The 22,624-nt window shown below is 36.2% G+C and overlaps 1 long non-coding RNA gene across 1 annotated transcript in view; it reads left to right on the top strand.

Annotated features, from left to right (window-relative positions):
* The first annotated feature begins 4,506 nt into the window (after nt 1-4,506).
* Nucleotides 4,507-22,624, top strand: part of LOC146766750 (uncharacterized) — a 48,430-nt gene continuing 30,312 nt past the window's right edge. The window contains exon 1 of the long non-coding RNA XR_014957053.1: nt 4,507-19,381. This is a non-coding gene — a long non-coding RNA (uncharacterized LOC146766750). The remainder of the gene's footprint in view (nt 19,382-22,624) is intronic.

Genomic DNA, 22,624 nt, shown 5'->3' with positions numbered 1-22,624 from the left:
TGCAGAAATTCTGGGAGATGGAAGAAAGTGGGAAACACAGTGCAAGTACACCCCTTTCTTTGTGCTTCCAATAAATCTGCCTCTAAAGCAAGTCAGATTTTTCAGTTGTATACCTATGAACACATATCCTTTCATCCTGGTTGAATATCCAAAGGTTACAGTGTGTAACCAAAATCTGCCTCACTCTCATACACACAAACACACAGACACAACACTAAACTTCTTAAGAAAAAAGGAGTTCTCAGGTAAACTCATAATTATTATGAGGCATAAAACATACAGAAAACTCAAAATCAATAACCACTTTATCTAACACATTCCTTCTAATGAAATAAAGAAAATAAGTAAAATTGAATGTGATTTAAATTTGTGCAGAATTTGGTGTCAAAGAAAAAGAAACAGAAGTTCATATTTTTTTTTTTTTCCTAGAAGTTTTCTCTATTTTGGCAAGATAAATTGCAGAAAATGACCAAGAAGGATACCTCAGAACAGTTCCATGAATGTTTGTTATAATAACAATGATAATTATAATAGGTAAGTTACTTTGCTTGTTTGATAAGTGCTGACAGTATGCTCCCAGACAATTGATGTTGGCTGTGTTTACTCCTTTTGTGTCTACTTTTTCCAAATGTTGTGTGGGATTATAATGGTCATGGGAATGTTTGTTGAAATGTTCATTTTAAAGAAGATATTAGAGGAAATTCTCAAATTGTCAATTCTGAACTCATAAATGCTACAGCCATTCCAGAAGTTTGATTTACCTGTGAATTTTGTTTAGCTTTTTAAGAAAAAAAAAAAATAGAATGTTTTATTCAGTCATAATTAACACAAGTAAAAATTACAGGTTTTGTTAGCAATGAGCTGCTTGAATGTAATCTACCGAGCAAGATATTTTCTAAATACTCCTGTAGTTATTCCTATCAACTAATGGGCATGTGAGAGATACTGTAAGAATTTCACTGCTTGTGTATTGGGGTTTCTATTGGCACCCCTCTGCAGGACATATGATACTGTTGCAATCTTAAATAGAAAGAATTTCATTTCATAAATTACTCAGCATTTGGGTTTGCTTGGTTTGTTTTTTTTGTTTGTTTGTTTTTTTTGTTTTGTTTTGTTTTGTTTGTTTTTTTAATTTTGCTTAAGCTGCTCATAATCAGAAATCCTTACTAAGCAAGAGTTTCATGGGCATTTCAAAGTTACAGATCTGGAAGACAGATATAACCATGGGGAGCAAGCTTACAGACTGCTCAGGAAAATACATAGAATAGTTCCCTTCTCACCCCAAAACCTGGGAGATAAAATCAACCAAGTGAAGACCTAAGCAAATGAAAACTCAAAGAAAAAAGAAAAGAAGATAGATAAATTGCTTTTCATTTATATATTGTGATTCTTTCTATGATTTTTATTGAAATGTGTTTATTAAAAAAATAAAAGCAAAGCTTAAAAGACTAAATAAAATAACCTGCCCAAAAATATGAGCAAGAACATTTATCAGAAAACAGATGGTCTCTTATACACAGAATTAAACATCTCTAAAAACATACCAAACCATTTATCTTGATGAATTCACCCTCTAGCAAATATCTCAAATAGCAGCAGCAATTTACCTGCAGGTCTGGAAAGCACATTTCCATGAGGATACATGATGCAGAAATCAGTTCTGGAATTTAGTTTTTACACTTTGAGCAGGAATATTATGGTAAGTTTTCCCTTCTCCATCCTCAGTCAGAAAAAGCTTCTCTCCTAGTTCTGAGGCTTAACGGACCAAATTTAATTCCAGACTACAATTTAAGCTACTGTACAACTCTTTTAAGTACTACCTATTCACATTATCTTCCACTGAGTCATCTGGAAATACAGCCTGGGTTCTGCACATGCTTTCTGCTGCAAGAAATCTCTAAGAAATCGAATTATCAGGCTTTCCACCTCCTTTTCTATCACTGGAGAAGTTTAATAATGAAGTTTTAGTATTGGTCAGTGATAACAATTAAAAAAGGTTCTCTTGAGCACACTGAAAATTAACTGTTTACCATATGCATGTGCAGAAACTCCTGTGCTATCACCACTGAGAAATTATTAGTCAGGATAGCCTTTTCAGATTTCTCAAAGACATAGATAACTCCTCTCGACCAGAAAATTTTGAAAAATGGCAGAGCATTATAGAAACTGACAATTTTAACATATTCTTCCAAGGAATTCATTGCAGCACTGTAAACTATAAACGTTAGTGCCATGAAATATCTCTGGCTTGGCTTTTGTGGCATTTACAACAGCTTTTAGATTAGAATACTTCTAGAGACTTTCTGTATGAACTTCTTTTACATCTGAGCTTATCTGAGTGATTAAAAATATTCTTGTAGCAATGAAAGGCACTCTTAAATAGATACATATCAACCTATAGATTCATATTTAGTCCCTCTGAAATTAGAAGGAAATGATCATGGAAATACTACCAGAAAATCTTGGTGCAATAAGGGAAAATATTTCCTGAGATGTCATGGAAAATTGGTATTTGCTCCATACTGGATTTACAGCATTTCTAGCATACTGGATCCAGTGTTAGTTTCTTAGGGTCTCCTGGTCAATACATGCAGTTGTTTCCATAGGAAGAGCCTACAGCACAATATAAATACAGAGGAAAGGTCCAAACAAGTCATCTTCCTAAGCACTTACACCAGCTAATGAATTAAGTTGGTGAAAACTCGCTCTCCCATTTTAAAGATATGATAATTCAGGTTTCTCAGAGGATAATCTGCTTCTGTTGTCAGAATCAGTGATGTTACTCCCCTGTCATCAGATTACTGATACGGCAAGACTCAGTTTTCCCCAGGCACTCAGAAAATGGGAAAGAACTGTGAGAGCTAGAATGTAGGTGGGAACTCTGGGGATTTGTAATGCATTATTATAAATTGCTTTGCTATTTATGTAGATTTAAATAATAAAATATACCCATAAGCCTTCTTATCAGCCACATTAAATATGTTTTCAAAGAAAGGACTAAGCCAACCTGCATTTAAAATTCCTCACTGCCTTTGCACCCTATCAGTGCTGTGGGATTTACACATCCCCAGGCATCCTTTGTAAACTCTGTGTTACAGTGTGTGCAGAGAGACCCAAAGAGGCTGGTTTGGACCAAGGGAGAGTGTCTGTTACAGAACTTGAGTCATTACTCTGGACAGGGCAAGACTTGTCAGCTATCTCTGCTTTGTGATGAGCAATTAATCTCCAGTGCCTTTTCTCCCATCACTGAGGGTGAGGTGGGAGGAGAGGCAACACATCAGGCAGAGGGCCCCAGGATATTAATTATTTTTCAATATGTTAACACCTGAAATTCTGGCCGAGGACCAGTGAGCAAGTAATGCAGATCCTTTTAAAATATGGGTATATGATAAGTTGGGTATGTGAGAGGAGCATATGGTGAAAGGAGAGGCATTTTTGGTACATACTGACTAATTCTTTAATTGTCTTTGATAAGGTATTGTATTTAAGCTAATGACTTAATTAAATGTGACTGTGAAATGAAGTGTTTCCTCAGAAGCTCTGTATTTACATGTGCCTTTCATATGTGTGAGACACTGTCCAGAGGGTGGATCTTCATTGCTAGCCCATGGCTAGGTAAAAGAGTTAAAAAAAATGATTTCCGATACAGTACACAATTTCTGTGTGAATAAAGTCTATAATAAAGTCCAGAAGATTTCTACTGTCTTTGCAGTTAAGTTGAAACTCATGTCAGAAAGGTGAAAAAGAACAAAAAAAAAAAGGGACCTTAAAGACAGTGACAAAATGCCTGGGGATCTGTATTGAATCAGTTCAATAAAAAATGTCTTTATCATATTTTTTTTTTAATGTGGCTGGGATAACATAAATACTGAATAACATTGTTTGTTTTCTTCCCAAAGCAAGTTATTTTCTACAAAATTTTGATTTATGCTCCTCTTAACCACTCCTTCCTTTCTGACCTGTTCCTCACATTTACCTGGGAAGTGCCCTGGCAGTTTATCTCACAGCAGCTCTCCAGCAGAAAAGACATAAGAAAGTAATCTCTCTATCTCTCATGTGCAAAATTTTGTTTTGGAAAGAAGTCTTTAAGAAGTTTTTAAAAGGTCGATTAATCAATCAGGGAAAAGTAAAAATGTTATTTGACTTGGAAGCTTGGCCACACCACTCAGATAATGAATGATGAATACTGAGCCTTTGAGTGAATCCTTACAATCAACAGCCCATGACTAATCGATAGGCTGACATTTTCACACAGTTGCTGAAGGTGATCAAATTTCATAAATATCAAATTGTTTTTTTGGAAAAAAACACGAACAGAAAAAAGAAAAAGAAAAAAAATAAAAAAGCAAAGGATGAAAATTTACCTGCTGACTGGTGGCTGTGTGCTCAGGGTGCTGCCCCTGTGTGCAGGGGGAAGATGCCACCTGCAGCCCTGCCTTGCCCAGGTGCCAGCCGGGCTGATGGAGCAGCCGGGCTGTGGAAGGATGGCACTCACAGCCCGGCCACAGCACTGCCCACTGCCCCGGGGAGCTGTGGTGTATCCCCTCACACACACATGCACACCACATCTCACTAAGGAGGACTTGATTGGTACCTCAGAAGGCAGGTTATTGATGTTAATCTGTCTGGAGAGGTCATTTCTGAGTCGCTACTGAGCAAAGTTACAAAGGACAGCAGGGTAAATAATTAAGAGAGCAGTTAACAGGGACCAGGATTGCTTGATGACCTGGGCTATGTAGAAAAACTGTAGTTTAAGGTCATGAAAAAGCGATTCAGCAAGAACAAAGGATGAAAAACAGTGTGTGCTGGAAAGCATATGCTTAAGAAAGAATTAACATGAAATTCTAAAGCAGTGCTGTGGCAAAAGCAGCCGGTACTGCCTGTGATTAAACAGGAGCATGAAAACAGGAAGGTGGTTTTTATCCATGTAGCCAGGCTGACACAGGAAGGCAGGCAAGCTTAACTCCACGACAGGATGTTTAAAATCTGGAAAACATGAGGAACAAAAAAGTCACAGAAAATATTCAAATCTTTGAGTAAATGCCAGGTCTGTTTAGTTTATCAAAAACAAGTTTGAAGGCTGATTTGATTGCAGCATAAATGTATGTACTTTCCAGGGTGAAATAAGCTCTTTTGAGTTAGAAGAGTAAAGATAAAACTAGTGGTGGAAATCTAATGCCAAAATAATTCAGATTAGAAATTGCAGATATTTTATTCTTTAAATTCTTTTTTCTTTTGACTTGTTGGCAATTATCCAGTGGAAATGGATAACAAGGAGAGGGGTTTATCCTCCAGTTTCTGTTGTCTCCAAATGAAGATTTAGCAACATGGAACTATTTTTTCAGAAGTTGCAGTGTGGGGTACAAAATGTTAGCTTGATCATTTCTAGTTACTTCTGAGTTCAAGATGTGCTGGTGCAAATACTGAGTTTTAGCCCTGAGGTTTCTTGCCACATTAATTTTGTCATAATTTGAAAATCCAGGTAGCAATTAGTCAGACATATCCTTGCCCCTGATAGATGACTTCACTTTGAAAGCAGCTGTACCCTGATGTGCTGCTACATCTGCAGATTGCTGTGATCACTTCTCTTTGGTTCCCCATCATGGCCAGGCCTCTGCCTGCAGGTGGTTTCACACAGAGCTCTCCCTTCACCTTCTCATTTAATATATGGCACCAGCTTCAATCTTCAAATCAGGTAGCAGTGTTGACATAAGTCTATCTGAGCTATACCACATGTCATTAAATTCGAGGTGTGAAAAAGCTTTTTCACTCTAAAAAATCAATTAAAATTTCAAAGGCAATCTCTGTACAGCCTCTGGAAATCACCAGCCAGTGAGGCTGGTGCAGCCTGTGCAAGTTAAAAAAGGAAAAAGAATGTGAAGGGGTCTGGGTAACACCTCCTTTGTTTTGTTTTAATATGCTTTTTAACTCAGCCCAAAGATGATCACAGTGAGAAAGATTTTTGAAGGTGTTTCTAGTACTGGGAGTATCTGAACAAAAGTGGCTCTAGGTTTGGAATGATGCTCTCCCAGGAGAAACATCAATGAAATCAGGCCATAGCAGACCCAGCATGCATTGTTTTCTTTGGTTTGGTTTGGTTGTTTTACAAACCAGAGCTGAAACCTTCTGAAAACATCCTCAACCAATATAAAGAAAGAAATAAATTACTGATTATTAACTACATAAGTTATTTTATTTCCCTCCTGACTTGGTTTGGGTACCTTGAAGGTGATTCTTTTGATCTAAATTAAATTGATCTTGTTCTGATCAATGATCAAAATATATTACTTAGAAATTAAACATTTTGGATAAATATTATTGTTGTTATTGTAGGGGAAAAGAAATACTTTTTGAAAGTAAAGTTTATTATTTGAAGAGGAGAGGTGAGTTTTAGGCAGATAGAAATCTGTGCATTTTAATCCAAAACCATAATCTTTTCATTAGCATTTCTCTCAGTTTCCAGGCAATCAAAAGGGATTATATTTTTTTCTGGTGAAATATTTGTTGAGTATGTAGTAATATTTAACATCGTACTCATTGTCCAGTTTTTTAACAAGTATATTTTTTGTGGAAAAATTTGTATATGCAGAGAACAGAAATGTATTTTAAGAGAAAAACAGTATGCAGTCATACACTATCATAACTGTAGGAGAAAGCTGTAGTTTCAATTTCTACTTGCTGTTTCTTTCACTATAAAACTTGTCACTCCAGTGCAGTATCTCCAGTGCTTAACTTGTCTCCAAACACATTAATATCTTTTTCCATTGTGGCTTTCTTTCAGTCACTCATATCCTCCAGCTATGGGGTATGTGTTCTCAAAAATTCTAGGGTCTGGAATTTTGCTGTGCCTTACACGTAGAAAATAATCAAACATTAGTTTCATGAGGAACAATTTCCAATTTCAAAACTGTATCTGAATCACTGTGATTAAAAAATAAACAAAAAACCCTCAGTTACTAGTATCATTTCAATGATCAGTGTGGCAAGCTCCTGGAAAGAGCTATATAATTGTATTTTTTCAGGGCATCTCATCATCTCAGTTTTATTTAAATATAATTATTGATTTAATATTTTAACTTTTCTTTTGCATTTTACAGTTGTATACTTTTGTCTTTTTAATCCCTGACTAGCTTTTAGAGAACAATTTCAGTACTAGATTTTGTTTGGAAAATGTGTATGAAGAGAAGTTCATTTCAGAAATATTATCTGAAGCTCACCTTATAATAGAATCCAGAGAAACACAATAAAGGTTAAGGATTAATTATTCTTGGATATTAAAATAATTTGGTCTTAAGTAGCTATACTTAGACAAGAGAGGTAGCTCTTAAAAGATTGAATAAACGATGTGTACAAAAAACCCCCCAACAAAACAAATAAAAAAAAATCCCAAAAACAAAACAAAACAAGAAAAACAGAGTCACCTAGAGTTTACAAGAAGAATCATCTTCTAGAAATATTTCATTATCAGGGGTATGTTTATGAAGTATTGACACACAACATTAAATGTCTGGCTGGGACTGAGGGCTTCTACCAGTAAATAACTGTAACTCTGCATTCCCGAAAGCTGCTATTGAGAATACAGAAGTTATTTCCCTTTCAACATTTCCTACTCTTTTCAGAATTATTTTTTGTTTTATATACATACAGGGAATTTCTCCCAAATCAGTAGCATCTCTGTATAAAATGAGAGAAGAAAAAATACCAGAAGCTTCACCTTTGTCTGCTGGAAGGTCATACTCATTTTTTCCTTTGTAGCAGAAGAAAATGAAATCAACCTGGTAAATATCTATAGGCAGCCATCAGAAAGAAAAGTGGCTCCTCTGTTCTAAGAGGAAAGGGAAGTAAATTCAAGCCTGACAAAATTGTCACTAGCCAGAACCTGCCAGTCCTGCTTATTTTTAAATCAAACAGCCAGTGGTAATGAGGTGATGTGAGCCTCAGGAAATAAAATCAAACAGCAGAGGTTAGCTGTTAGGAAACATTCTCAGTTAGCCTGGTGGTCTGTAAGGGTGCAGAAAAGCAGACCTTTGTGTTTTCAAGACCTTGAAAAGTTTATCTCTTACCATGAGTAAAACCCTTTGTCAGCTCCCACTGAAGTGGGTGGAAGGATTCATGCTGTTTACAGTGGGAAGCAGTCTGCCCATGGGAAGTGCAAATGTCCTGGATGGGTTTTTCAGAAGCAGCCTCTAGGGATGTACTTGTTATCACATTCAAATTGATGAGCGTCCCAAAATTGTGGGAGGATTTTTTTCTGATCTTTTTACTGAAGAGAAAAATGGTTTTAATGTCTGCAGTTCTGTGCCTCCCTATTGAGAAGCTGTTTTTTCTTGAAATGTGGACACTCGTAGACTTTTTCTGTGAATATACTGTAAATCTCATCAGAACTAGGTGATTTTCTCATAAAAAAGTGGCCTTTTGTCATAAATGTTTATGGAATTTGTTAGTTAACAATGATATAAAATCTCTGTCGAGAAGAGGTTTCAAGTAAAATTCTGTATAACTGTTATATTTATGACATTTTCAAAAGAAGCTGTAGAACTAATAATAACATTTAAAAAATAACTTTGAAGTGAAAAAATGTCCAGAGTCAGTCTGCTTCATTGCTGTAAATGAAAATAACTTGACATCAAATCAGTATCTGCCCAAGCCTATTGCACAAGCATGTTTTACAAATATTGCACACATTTCTTAGTCCATGGATATTTGCTTCCCCGTGCTCTCCTGCTCCCTTTGTTCAGCCTGCAGGGAGGTTCCCTGTGGGACCTGTCCCAGTGAGCACAGGCACACCTGGGGGTGTGCAGCAGATCATGCCATGGCTATGAGATCCATTTCCATTGCCCGTTTGCTGTGATTGCTCTCCTGACTTGAGCTGAATTGCACTAGACAGAGCAGCAAAAGCCTCCCAGGAATTGTCTAGACACCTGAAGCAGTAACTGGAAGGCAAGGGCACATGAGCTTTTATTTACTGAAAGGTACTCTTTAAAGACTTTTGAGAAAAGCAGTTTTAAAAACCCTAAGACGTAATTCCAGAAAGCAAGAGAGCTTGGAGGTTTAATTTTGCTCCTGCTTGCACACAGTGTAACTCTGAATTAAATGGTGTTATTCTTGAGAAAAAGAAAGGTTTAAGATAATAAGCAAGAAAAAGTCACATCAGAACAAGAGTAGTTTTTTTTCATTTCTAGGTTAATGTTAAATTACATGTGAATAATTTGAGAACTTCTTTCGAGATTTGAAATAGTTTAATCCTTTTTTTATATTTTTCTTATAAAATTAATTAGTTTGTAGTTAAATAAAATGTCTCATAAGCATTGAAATTTAGCCCATCTTTTCCTGAAGCACAATCATCTGATATAAAAAAGAGCTTAAAAAACTGCAATGAAATCAGAGTAATTGCTTCAGATTCAGGACTTTTTACTCTTGGTGAAAGGTTCTCTTTGAAGTGATTTTGCTTTGGTATTTGTATTTAAGAAAAAAATAGCTTCTCATCAAAAAGGGTTAAAATCTTAATGTTAAAACCTCTGCATTAAAATCACAACCATCACAAAATTAATTACAAAGGAGAGCTGAGCATTGTCTTCATACTGAGCAGTGAGTAAAGAAAAACAATATATTTTTTTTAATTTAGTCAAAATCTCATCAAAAGACTTTCAAGATTTAAATACATCCAGAAGAAATCACTAACACAGAGACCAACCAGGTTGCACTTCTTGCCTTCCACAGGATTTTCCTTCCTCAACAGCACCCCAAGATGAAAAATGCCAACCCTCAACCACTCACGTTGCCTCTGCTACCACTCTGCCATGGTTTCTATTTGGCCATACAATCAAATGCAGCAAATACAGCATGAATGCTACTCCAAGTAAGAATGATTGCTTACCTTGGAAACTTTCATGCTGATCATACACCAGGTCCTTCAAAATGAGAAAACAATTTAATAATTTCATTAGTTTCTCACTGGAAGCTGGTGGGTTGTTATGATTTAAGTACTTTAGACTTAAACTTAGCTGCTGAAGGGTAATAGGATGCTCAACCATGATTAATAAGTAATAATAAAAATGACATTTTTCAGTGAGTCAAAAAAAAGAGACATGTATTAAAGAACATATCAAGCAGGAGAAAGTGAAAAGGAACAGATAATATCTGACAAAATGAAAAGCTGTGCCACCACAGTTTAGTATTCATACCCTGCCAAGATGTCAGTAGCTGGAAGGAGAAAGACTGGTCATATTTCAGAATGTGCGTGAGTAAGGTTGTTCAGGCGAATAAGGCTTGATTCAAAATCTTCCAGATGACAAAGATGATTTTTGCACCCCCTGGAAATAACTACAGCTTTGTGGGAAATAGTAAGGTGCTCAAGGAATAGTGGAACTTGAGGAACTGTTCCCAGTTTTGTTTATACCAGTAATAAAATGCCCAACTTTTTTTACTTGGCAAAATTAGTTGTGTCTGACATTAATGGGGGCCAGCCCAAGACTTGCTATTACCTAAAAGAGAATAAGTAAGCCATGCTGTGAAAAGTATGGTAACACAGTAAAGAATTTCAGTAGATTCCTCAAATAATAAAGTCATAATCAATGTGTGCTGCAAAGGTAGTTTCCTCCAACTGTGCAGCCTGAAAATTTTTTTTAAGATTTCAGCCCACATCCTGGCTTGAGAAACTTAACGATGAATGAAAAATTTTACTTTTATGCAGAAGAACATAGGAAGTTCAAAGGAAAAATAGAATAAAGGGACACACACTAAGTAACACAGGTTAGAAATAATTTTTGTGTAGTCTGTTGTACCTAATGAGGCAAGGAAGATCAGATTCAAAGAAAAAATTACTTTTTTTTTTTTTCTAACCGATGATGGGAACTTATAAGGAGATTGCCATTACCTTGCAATGATTCCATTTACCAGGGTAAGAAAAAACTGAGCTGTTCATACTTGCACACATACACAGACCAAAATTTGTGCAGGCTTTGCTGTCACTCATGGGATTTTCACACCCAAGCTGAGTATCAAATCTCAGTTATAACATGCCTGGAGGAAATTGAGTCCTTATAGATGAAATTGAAAAGGGGCACCTAAATGAGGTGTCCAAGCCACTCAAAAACTAGTAAAGTCAGATGAAACAAAAGTTTGGGTAATGGAGGACAAAGTTTAGGCATATAAGTAGCTGATGTTATTGCTTCCAGAAGATAAATCAGAACAAGAGACTTCCCTTCCTTTGAAATCTGTGTTTACAAACAGCCTTTCAGAACTAGATATCCAAATCATGCTAACTGCTTAAGAGATTGAGCTAATAACTCTTTTATTTCTTTCCTCATAATTCTCCATTATTTACCCCTATGTTTTTCCACTCTCTCTTACCTACTTCACAGGATTCACAAAGTATTTTGAGTTGGAAGGGACCCTCAAGGACCATCAAGTCCAACTCAAATGGCTGCAGATGGATCAGACTCACAACCTTGGTGTTATTAGCACAAGGCTGTGACCAACTGAGCTAATTGCTGCTCCCCAGTATGTCCTCACTCTTAGTTTGGAGTTCTTAAAACTATTCGTCTAAACCTTAATGATGTTTTTATGATAGGAATTATACAAAAGTTGCTTTGAATTTTTGTTTCATGATGGTGTTCAAGACTCAGTGGATTTTCTTGGTTTAAGGTCATGAGGAGAGGTCACCATCTGATATTGTCTCCTCTGTGCTACTGAAGAATTTATCTTGTATTCATATAGATCCTTATGGTCTTGATCCAGGGAACTTTTGTGCATAAGGAAGTATTTCATGTTTAACCCACAAAAATGCAAAACAAATTTATGTAATTCAGAGTATTCCACCTCTCTACTTTTAAAGTAATTTATTTTCCTTTACCAATTACACCTAAAAATTACTTAAACGTTTACATTTTAATATTTTCCCTTGTCTGTGGTCTTTTCTGCAGCATTCATCAGCTACTTAGAGCTTCTTTTTTCCCCACAGCACACTCGTAAGTTGTGGTAGAGTACTGATTATTCTGGTTCTTTGTTATGAGCATAGTCTGAAGTGAGGGTAAGGAGGGAGCAGGTGACCTTCCCAAGGTCATATGAAGAGGTTTATATCCACCAACAAGTAAAGAATCTGTAATTCCCACTTCACTGCTTTATCAGAACACTACCATTCGATTCCTCAGAAAGTTATTTTACAATTTATTAAAACTGTTGTCTTGAAGCAGACAATTTGTTTAACTCATAGCTCACTTTTTCACTCCAGGCTTTATTTATGTATATCATATAGTAACAATAAAGATGACAATAATAATTTATGCTGCGTAGTGAACAAGAACATTAAGAGATCTGATGCCAAGGCAATGCAAGGGTTAAGGTAGTTCTTCAACAGCTCCACATAAAGAATCCAGTATTTTAATGGTCCCAACCAGGATTAGAAGTTAACACATCATTAAGATGAATTGGGGATACAGTTTGCACCTTTACTGTTACTTCTATGCTGTGGCTTGCAGGCTCCTTCTACTGTTCCTGGAGGACAGGTTTAGAGAATACAAGAATGCAACATTAATTTATGCAGGAGAGTCTCTGTCAGAGAAATTACTAGTGACTGTATTTTTAATGAAGCTGTGGTTCTGCAGAGAGCCTTTTGAAAGTGTGAAGACCAAAACATCAAGGGATTAATAATATTTTTGTATACAATCCTTTTCACTGCTAGGTTTCACGTAATAAGAAAAATACTGTTCATAATACCTATTTCATCCATGTGCAGTTCTGTAAATGTGCACTCAGTGAGACCTTCCTATATAAGGAGGAAACCCAGATGTTTCCCTCATGGTGTCATATTTGCATTCAATATTAAAAGGACTAAAGATCTAATGCCTATCTAGAAGCAGAATCACAGCTGTGTTTTCAATATTAAAACCTAGTGCAAGTGCACTTGATTCTTCTTCCTTTATGTCCAGAATTAAAAAAAAAAAAAAAAAAAAAAAAGCCATATTTTGTACAGATAAATGATTTGTCTTGGATCTAACACATTTGTCCAAGGACATTGGTAACAATTGAATTGGCTGCTTGAAATTAAGCTGATGCAGGAAGGCAGGGAATGGTTGGGTAATTTGCCAGTATAAAGTGATATAGTTGCAGGCACTCCTGGGTGCCAAAAAATGTGTTTGCATGACATCTCAGTGCCTCTGTTTTAGTTTGCTCCAAGCTGTATAGGTTTGAGATGAAGTAGGTACAGAGAACTCCAGGTGAGTCATGATCATTCTAAGGGCATAAAAAGAAAACTGTAACTACTTTAGCACCCATATATACAAATCTATGCACACATACTTAGGCATTTTCTGGCCCTTTCAATCACGGTAGTTTGGTTTTACATATTGACATTACTGAAGTGAAATAACTCATGGAAATAGGGAAAATATTTTCTATATAAATATTTATATTTTCCCTGTTTTGACATCCTCCTAAACATTTTAATTGCCATTTCAGTGGAGCTATAGATGCTCACTTTAAATGCAGAGGCCTTTTAACTATCAGTGCTCTCATATTTACTGACACAGAACTCAATCTGAGGTAATACATTATACCAGAAACACAGTATTTAGGAGCCCACAGCATCCTTTTTTATTCAAAAGACAAAATTCCCACAGATGCAGTAAACTCTGTAGCAGACTCAGAGACCACTGGGATACAGTCTGCAGTGATTAATGCTAACTGCTAGACAAGGAAGGGATTAGCAATTTTAGACACAAGGTTGTGGAAGGGATTAGCAATTTTAGAGACCCAAGTTTCAAAAAATGTCTGCTAAAAGATTGATTTTCAGAAAAGTCTCATCTTCCTTGCATGGACCCCTTTAAAAAATCTCTTTGTCTTTAACATACCAGTTACTTTTGGAAATCTTGTCCAGAATTTAGTAAGGCTTTTTATCCATAAAATACATAGCTTATTTTCTTTTCTGATTTCTTAGAAATACTTTTCTTTTGCTCCCTTTTTGAATGTGTCACTCTTTGAAGCACAAATTTCTGCACAGATAAAATATATAGGCAACATTTTAATCCAGACATAATTCCCAAGGCTCTAAGAAAGATATTTTCATTGTAAAGGGCTTGGTGCCTACCATACACTTACGTGAAAGTTCAGTAAGCACTGTACCAGACTAGTCATTTTTCAAACCAGCTGCAGGGTTGATTTGTTCCTAAGTAATTTAAGTACACATTTTTTCTATAGGTGATATAGCTGAAACATTTTGTCATTTTTTTTCCAATGAAGAACCACAGAATATGCTGAGTTGGAAGGGACCCACACTTAGCCCTGTCTAGGACATACCCAGGAATCACACCATGTGCCTGAGACTATTGTCCTGATTGGTTTAGTAGCATACATGAAGGTGATTGGATTGTTTCTAAATCATCCTAAATGTGTATTTAAGCAAAAAAGTTACATAATATTTTCATTCCATGTCATTATGAATCTTGGAATAATTGATTACTCCTGGTATGTAAATTTATTGAAACATGATTAAATAAATTTCAGATATAAGGATAAATCTGCTAGGGAAGAGCTGTGTATTATATCAGTTTGTACACATTGTGTGTTTGCTATGAAACCTGTTTGAAAAAATAAGTGATAAAACACGAAGTGAGTCAATGAAAAAAAGATCCCCTAAGTACCAGGCTGTGAATTGGATGCTATTCCATCTCTCCATGGGTAAACTGTTGCCTGCTCTGCTGTAATGAAGATCACTCTTAAGTAAATATAGTCTCCTTTAAAAGAACAAGTTTTATAAAGGACTAGATTTTCTGTATATCAAGGAAATATATTTTAAAGCTGCTTTTATTGTTCTACAGTAAAGCCAAAAGGCATTCAACTGTCCAATATTTGCATACTTTTTTTAATCTGGCAAAATACTGTATGACTGGAATAGGAAAACCTAAACTCTCTGGTCCCAAAGATATTTTAACTAGCTAGACTCCATTGATCTACAGCAAAGCTTTGTCAACTAAAGCTTTTTTCTTAAATTGATTCTCCATCTTGTCTTCTCATTCTTTCGACAGCACACAGCAGGAAGCTCTGTCTACATACAGAAAACAGAATCTTGCTGTAGGCATGGGTATAAAACAAAAAGACAGTGATTAAAGAAAAAAACAGACTGCTGTTAGTATTTGATCTTAAAATTATTGATCTTGTCGATCAGTTACAGACAGAGAGCGTCCATTTAAATCCGTAATAACTATTAATGCTACCACAAAACGCTGACCACTAGGAAAACAGAAGAAATCTATATGACAGTGCAATGTAATGTTTATTTAGCTGCATTGCTATTTGTAGTATGTGAGACTAAGTACAACATCGCACTTGACAAAGATCTTATCCCTAAAATTTCTTTTAAAGTTAAGATCATACAAGAATATGAAGTTCATAGAATAGACTTACATATTAAAGACTGTTTTGTGAACTAAAACCTTTTATTATTTGACTGCCAAGAGCAATGTTAGTTTTATCAGGTATATATTAATAACAACATTTTTTCTTTTAACTGACCCAAACTCAAGCACTGCATTAGGACACATTTCAGTACCCACTGAGCTAAGCCAGCATCATGCTCTCTGTGTCCTTTATGTGAAATTGTGTTTATTCTGTCTCAGGAGCCTGAATTCCTATTGTAGTTGGACCAATAGTGCCTCTAAACACATTTATATGTAAATATAATTGAATGTTAGTTTGTGAGAAAAAAGAAAAAAGCCAAATCTTATTTTCAAATTAAGTGCCCTTCAGTTCCTGGTCATGTTAAAAGAAAAAAGTAATTTTACCATTTGGAACTAAACAAAACCCCAAAGATCTTGAGTCAATTTCCATGCATCCTTCAACGTAAAATCTTACATCAGTCACTAAAGCTTGTCACCTTAAAATAAAGTCAGTATTTTAAAGGGCACCTATTGTTACACACTAGGTCCCACAATGAACCAACTTACAAATATTTAGCACAAATATTAATGTAATTTATAGCATTATTCTTCTTCTATCTCAATCAAGAGAGGAAATCATTCAAAAACAATTTGATAATGTCTCTGGAACAAGAAAAAGATAAAAATATAGACATCTGCATCTAGTCTGCAATTAGTAAAAATGTATAGGATGTTTCATTTACATAACAGGCAAGTAGGAATGAATGTATTTTTGAGCTGCCCAAAGTGTTTTTGGAAAGCCTACGCCCATCTCTAACACACATGTAAATTAAATTTTATGAAATGCATTTAAAATATACTTCATTGATTTTTTAATTTATCATAAGCCTCAAACTCATATTTTGGTGCCAGTCTAGAGGCTCATGTGGTTTTGAAAGCAATAGAGGCTCCTACTGAAGGGTTTTTCTTTGCTTGAATTATTGGTTGAGTGAAAGGATTAAATATAAACTAAGAAGGTATTATGATGATGTAATAAAACACACATTGGTTGTTACTTCTCTTTGAAATCTGTTTTTAAGCACATTTTTCTATTAGAAGACAATGAAATGTCATTAAGCATCTGGAAATAGCTATTTGAAATGTTTGTGTTTATTTTAATCTGCTAAGTACTGAAATAAAAAACAAAAACAGAAGTAAAGATTTCATACAGAAATTACTGTGAATTGCTTACATTTCCTTATTATAGATACAATAAAACTCTCAATTTTTATTGATAGTTGGATAAAAAAATGTGATAACTTACTGACCCTATTTTTTATCCTTACATGTGAGATTTGATTCACATTAAAAAATAAAAACCTCAAGCATGCTTCTTCATGCTTTTTTGTTACATATTAAACCCTGAGTTTTCAGTGTATGAAGAAACATGTGAAAAATCTAGAATTATAAAAAAATGCTTAAATAATATATTAATTAAAAAAATAAAAAAGAATACACAACATATTATGCCATGGAACCTAAAAAGGCTTGTTTTCCTTCAATGGGAAAGCTAAATTTGAAACCTTTTTTTCTTGCTCCCAAAGAGAGATATTTTTCACTAATCAGGAACCTTTCAATGTTGGAACCCACTTCATAGCACTACAGGCAAATATATGAAAATTTCTTTCACATTCTTGTCAGTTAAATTATTTATCAAGTGCTTTCTTTGTGCTTTTCTTTTAAGGCAGTAGGACTTCACCCTTCACTCCTGCAGTATTCTCCAAGCAATTGAAATAAGTTTTGCTTTGAATTACTGCTTATTGGCATAGAAGTATTCCTCTGCTCTTCTCCAGCACTTTGAAGTGTGTCAGGAATTAGTGTCAGAGTTTGGCATAAGGGAGATCTGCTGGGTGGAAGAGAAAGGCTCTGTCCCTCCTAAAAGTAGAAAAGTGTGCATGGGTAGTAGAGATGAAAAATGGAAAAGTGCTGGGACTTCTTCCCTGCCACTTTATTCCCAGGAGAAAGTTGCTGGTGCAGATATGGTGAGATGTGGGGTTATCACAAAAATGCCCAAAGGAAGCTTGGACCTTCCTCCTGGCTGCTCTGGAGCACAGAGGGAGGAAAAAGCTTCACTTTGGAGCCAGGGCTGCTTCTGGAGGAGGCCTGGCACTCAAACTGGGGGTCAAGGTCCTGATGGAGCTTGTGTTCTCCTGCACAAGGAAAATTGTTCTTATAAAATTGTCCTTATTTCTAGTGTTGAGACCTTTATGCTTCCACTCCTGTAGAGAATTGTAGAGATGCCTGAACACTGTTTATGGCTCTGTCTCTGGACAGACTGCATATCAAGGGAGAAAATGCAGAATGTGAGCAGGGTGCAAAATCACCTCTCCCTCCACATTGCCACCCAGGTGAAATGCTGATTAGTTCCTGACTAATCTCACTGGCAAGAATACAAAACGAAATACTATTTATTTTTCTGAAATTGTTGAATCACACCCTACCCTAATGCAACCATTTTAGCATGTGTTCATTTTTAGTATGATATACTCCAGAAATTTGTCTTCATGGAAAAGGAAAACCAACACAAAGGATCATCCTCTTTTCAAAGATTTTGCTTACATATATGTGTATGTGTATGTGATATACTGATGTTCTACTTTCACTTCAGCATGGTTTACTAATTTTAAATATATTTAGTCCTTATTTCACAAAATGTAAAAATTTCAAGCCTTGCTTATTGCTAAGCATAAAATGAGAGTTTAAAGTAGATTTTCAGACTAGCCAAGCCCAATTCTGATGTGACACAGACTTAATTTTGGTCACTGATGTGCAAGCATGTATTAACATTTATCTTGTCAAGTCCTCTGTTTTTCATGCACATACTTGTGCATGTGGGATAGAGTGTGAGCAGCCTGGCACAGCATATCACAGTAAAACTATGTAATACCTTGCACATGATTGTAATGTAAAAAATATTGTCAGTAGTGCAAAGCAAGAGAGCTGAAAGTATAAGTTTCTAACTAAGCAGTTTTTTTTCATCCTTATTTATATATTGACATCAGGAGCGAGAAAAACAGAATTATTTTGTACAGATACACTGAAGGAAATGTACAATTTGAAAAGCATTAAGGAGGCCATGAGACTCCTCTCCTAGTTATGCAGGTTTTTTGTTGGGTCAAACTGCAGGAGCTGACTGCAGTCAGCTTTGGGCAAGAGGAAGGCCTAGGTACTTACTTGGGTGCCAATCAGTTCCCCAGGGAGGGGCAAGATGAACCTCTGTCCTCATGCCAGATACTAGAGAGGCTGTGAGAGTTTCAGAGCTAAACTCGATCACTTCTCTGCCTCCTTCACCAGCTTATATCCACTTATGGTCAGCAAAAGGCACTCAGCAGCATACACAGCAAAAACACCATTCTCTATTTGTCCATTGTGTAGAAGACGTGAGATGGGATTTGGCTTCCAGGAATATTCTGACCACACTTAATGCTCCCATTCCATCAACCTGCTCTGAAATTTCCTCCACTTGAAGATGGAGGAGGGGTTTTTGGCTCTATAGCACCATTAATGTCCAAATTTTGTTTCTTCAAGTCATTGGTAAGTCCACACTCACAAGTCTTCATATTCTGCCTTTGAAAGAGCCAGCCAACCATAATTTGATCCCCAGATAAAATCTGGAATGCTGCTAATTGCTTCTATTGAAAATGAGTACAGCTGAGACATAGCCCACTGGTCCAGAATCGCGTCCTCTGCGGCTGCCGGCAGAACTTGATTCCCATGGCGAGATCTCTTGGCTCTCCAGAAGATGCTGGCTGCCCTCTAGTGACAACGAGATTTCTGCTGACGCACTGCTGTGGATGCAAACATGTTAATAAATACTGTCTTGTAGATCAATATGGAACAAGAGATTTGGATCGAAGAAAGGCAAAGAATCTTAAGATTATTAGCAAGAGCACTGGGCTTGGAGGTATCCGAAAAAGAAGAATTCCAGTTGACAGACATGCAACCATCAGTCACAGTAATTTTTCAAGGTAAATTACTTTTGATCAGCAGTTCCTGAATCTTTAGAATTTCTTGCATTTCTGTGATCAGCTGAAGAACCTATGATTACTGTAAAAAGACCAGAATAAGGGTTTTGCATTCACTCTGCTAAAAATATCTGACTTCCGTGCACCCAGTGACATGAAATATATTTTTTGCAGTACTTCTTTGTATATATATGTGTGTTTATGCATGTGGGTATCTGCAAGTGGTAACAGAGATGTTTCATAATTTACTAAGTGAAATCATAGCTTGAATTTTAGGGACACTTATGGAATTTATTTTTGGAATAGTGAAGATGATATCAAATGCTAGAAATATTACCAAAATCAAGACTGAAACCAAATATGTTGAGAATTAATAAAAAACTATATTGAATATTTACATCAGTGAATTTTTTCATGCTATGGACAGCACAAGCAATGTAATGATTTAATTCAGAACAAATACATTATTAAAGAATATTCTGTGTAAATATTCTAGAAACAAAAATCTCATCTGCTTGAATCCCAGGGGGAAAACTATCACATTTTTACATGATGATACATCTCATAATAATAGAGTTGGGGTTAAAACACAGAAGTTTTCTCTTCTGTCTGCTGTCTGTGAGAATATAAATGTAGATTTATGAAGTGCTGTGCATATAATTTCATTGATGGTTTCATTTCTAGAATTTCTTCTTAAATTTTAATTTCAGTTGTGGTCCTCTAGGATCTGAAACTTGTCCTCTTTAAATGATCTCTAAACTCTCTTGTACTGAGACAATACTATCACATCACCTACCTTACCCTTATTTATTCAGCCTGAACATTTACCTCTTTCCTGTTCAGCAATCTCATACCTCTGGACCATGATGATTGTTAATCTGCTATGAGAAATGACATAATGGACTCTTAAAATCTGCAAATCTTTTTATCCCAAATTTGGTCAAACCTGATACCAAACCTGAAGGCCAAATCTGCAATTCAGGTTGGCATCTCATATCACAAATGGGAAATCATATTGACTCTCACTCAGGAATAAGTGCTGTTTAGGAAAGCCATTATGCACCTGCTTAATTCACATTGTAATGCCATATTGTCAAAGAGTATAGCCTTTATAATGAAGAGAGTAATCTTTCTATTCAAATTAAATAAGATGACATAGTGACTCTGTCAGATTTGCTGTCCTCAGGAAAATAGAGGAAAAACATTTCCTTGTTTACAAAAGCACTTATACACTGAAGGGTTCTATTGACTTCAATGGGATCTAAATATTGCAAATTTTTTCCCAAATTATATATGTTTCCCAAAGTAGGACTTGAGAGAAGATGAACAAAAACCTTTTCCCTCTCTCTTGGTGTATGTATTTTTCCATACACCCATGGCAGTTTAAGTCTAAATTCAGATGTGTTGTTACTGAAAACTTTTGCTTGAGTACAAGAAAAAAAAAAAAAGAATTATTTAGTTTTGAACATAGGAAGAATATAGAATCTAGAATCTTAGAGTCATAGAATGTCCTGAGTTGGAAGGGACTCACAAGGATCATAGAACCACAGAATATATCTCAGGTTGGAAGGGAGCCATAGGGATCATAGAGCTCAATTCCTGGCCCTGCACAGAACCACACCACGTGCCTGAGAGCATTGGTCAAATTCTCCTTGAACTCTGGTAGGCTTGGTGCCATGAGCATTCCCTGGGCAGCCTGTTCCAGAGTCCAGCCACCCCCTGGGGGAAGAACCTTTTACTAATGTCCAACCAAACCTTTCCTGACACAGCCTCAGGCCATTCCTGGTCACCACAAAGAGATCAGTGACCTTCCTAATCTTCCCAAGGGTTCCCTGCCATTCCTTTACTTTTGTCCTGGTTTCAGCTGGGATAGAATTAATTCCCTTTCTAGCAGCTCATAAAGTGCTGTAGTTTAGATTTAGGATGAGAATAGTGTTGATAACACAGGGATGATTTAGTCGGGGCTGACCAGTGTTTACGAAGGACTTTTCAGCTCTTCTGACCATCCCACCAGCAAGTAGGCTGGGGGTTCTGAGAAGCTGGGAAGGGACACAGCTGGGACAGCTGACTCAGCTGACCAAAGCTATTTTCTATACCATATAACACACACTCAGTTTATAAGTGAGGGACAAAGCTGGCTAGAGGTCTCTGCTCAGGAACTGTCTTGGCACGGGTTGGTAGGTGTGAAAAGTTGCATTGGGTAACACATCATTTTGCATTTTCTGTTTCAATTTCTATTATTACTGTTAATATTGTTCTACTACTTTCATTTTCTCTCCTTTTCAACCATATTTATCTCAACCCATAAATTGTGCTTTTACTCCTGTATGGTTTTTAGCTGCCTGCCAGGCTAAAACACAACAGGAAATCATGTGAGAGACCTTTATAAAGGGAAACTAAACCTAAGCCACCTTTTGTGTGCTATGGTGGGATACATCCTTTGTTTAAAATTATTCTGAGGGATGAAGGGGAATACATTCATCTGACTTTTATTCCCTTCCAGAAGTTAATGAACCTGTACATTAATTTCTCATTAAATACTTCCATAAAAAACATTTGGCGATTCAAGCATCTTCATTTTGTTCATTTTGCTGAACTCTTATATCTTTATTTTATGTGCTCTGGATCAGAAGCAATACTACATTGTGTTACACCAGCTGCCTCTCTGGCCTTAGATCTGTCTTGTAGTTTTCCCTGATCATCTTTTCAAGTAATAAACTATGGATTTAGGTGCTGAGTTATTTAAATAGGTAAATTTTATCATCTGAAGTATGTAAAAATGCCTTATATAAGAGTCTGCTTGTGGAAATCATAGTGACCTCAGATATGGGTCAAGCTGTGTAAGACATCCCTAATAACTCCCTGTCCCTGAAACTGGAGTGTGCTGTCCCCTCCAGTGTTCCTCTTCCACACTCCTCCATGGCATTTCTCTGACCATTTCCTGCAGTGACTCCATTTGGATACTTGGCATCCCAGTAAAGGAATTCCACATTTCCATCAAATTAGTGATCTGCATTTCACTGAGATTAGTGACCTCATTCTGAAGGGCCTGGTGAGTACCACAGCCACCACAAACCAGAGCAGCTCCCAGCAGAAGACAGGCAAGGGGGAAAAAAGCTTTTCTCTTTTAGTGACTATAAGGTGTCTGCCATCTCATGCAACTTAATTCCAAAGGTACTTCACAGTCAGTAATTTCCATATGTTTGGTTATTTTGCTATAGTTTTGTGTTGATATTTGGTTTTGGG

Source organism: Lonchura striata, chromosome 8 (genome assembly GCF_050655825.1).
Source record: "Lonchura striata isolate lonStrDom1 chromosome 8, ASM5065582v1, whole genome shotgun sequence".
In the NCBI taxonomy this organism is placed as follows: Eukaryota; Metazoa; Chordata; class Aves; order Passeriformes; family Estrildidae; genus Lonchura; species Lonchura striata.
This window is presented reverse-complemented; position numbering and strand designations above follow the sequence as displayed.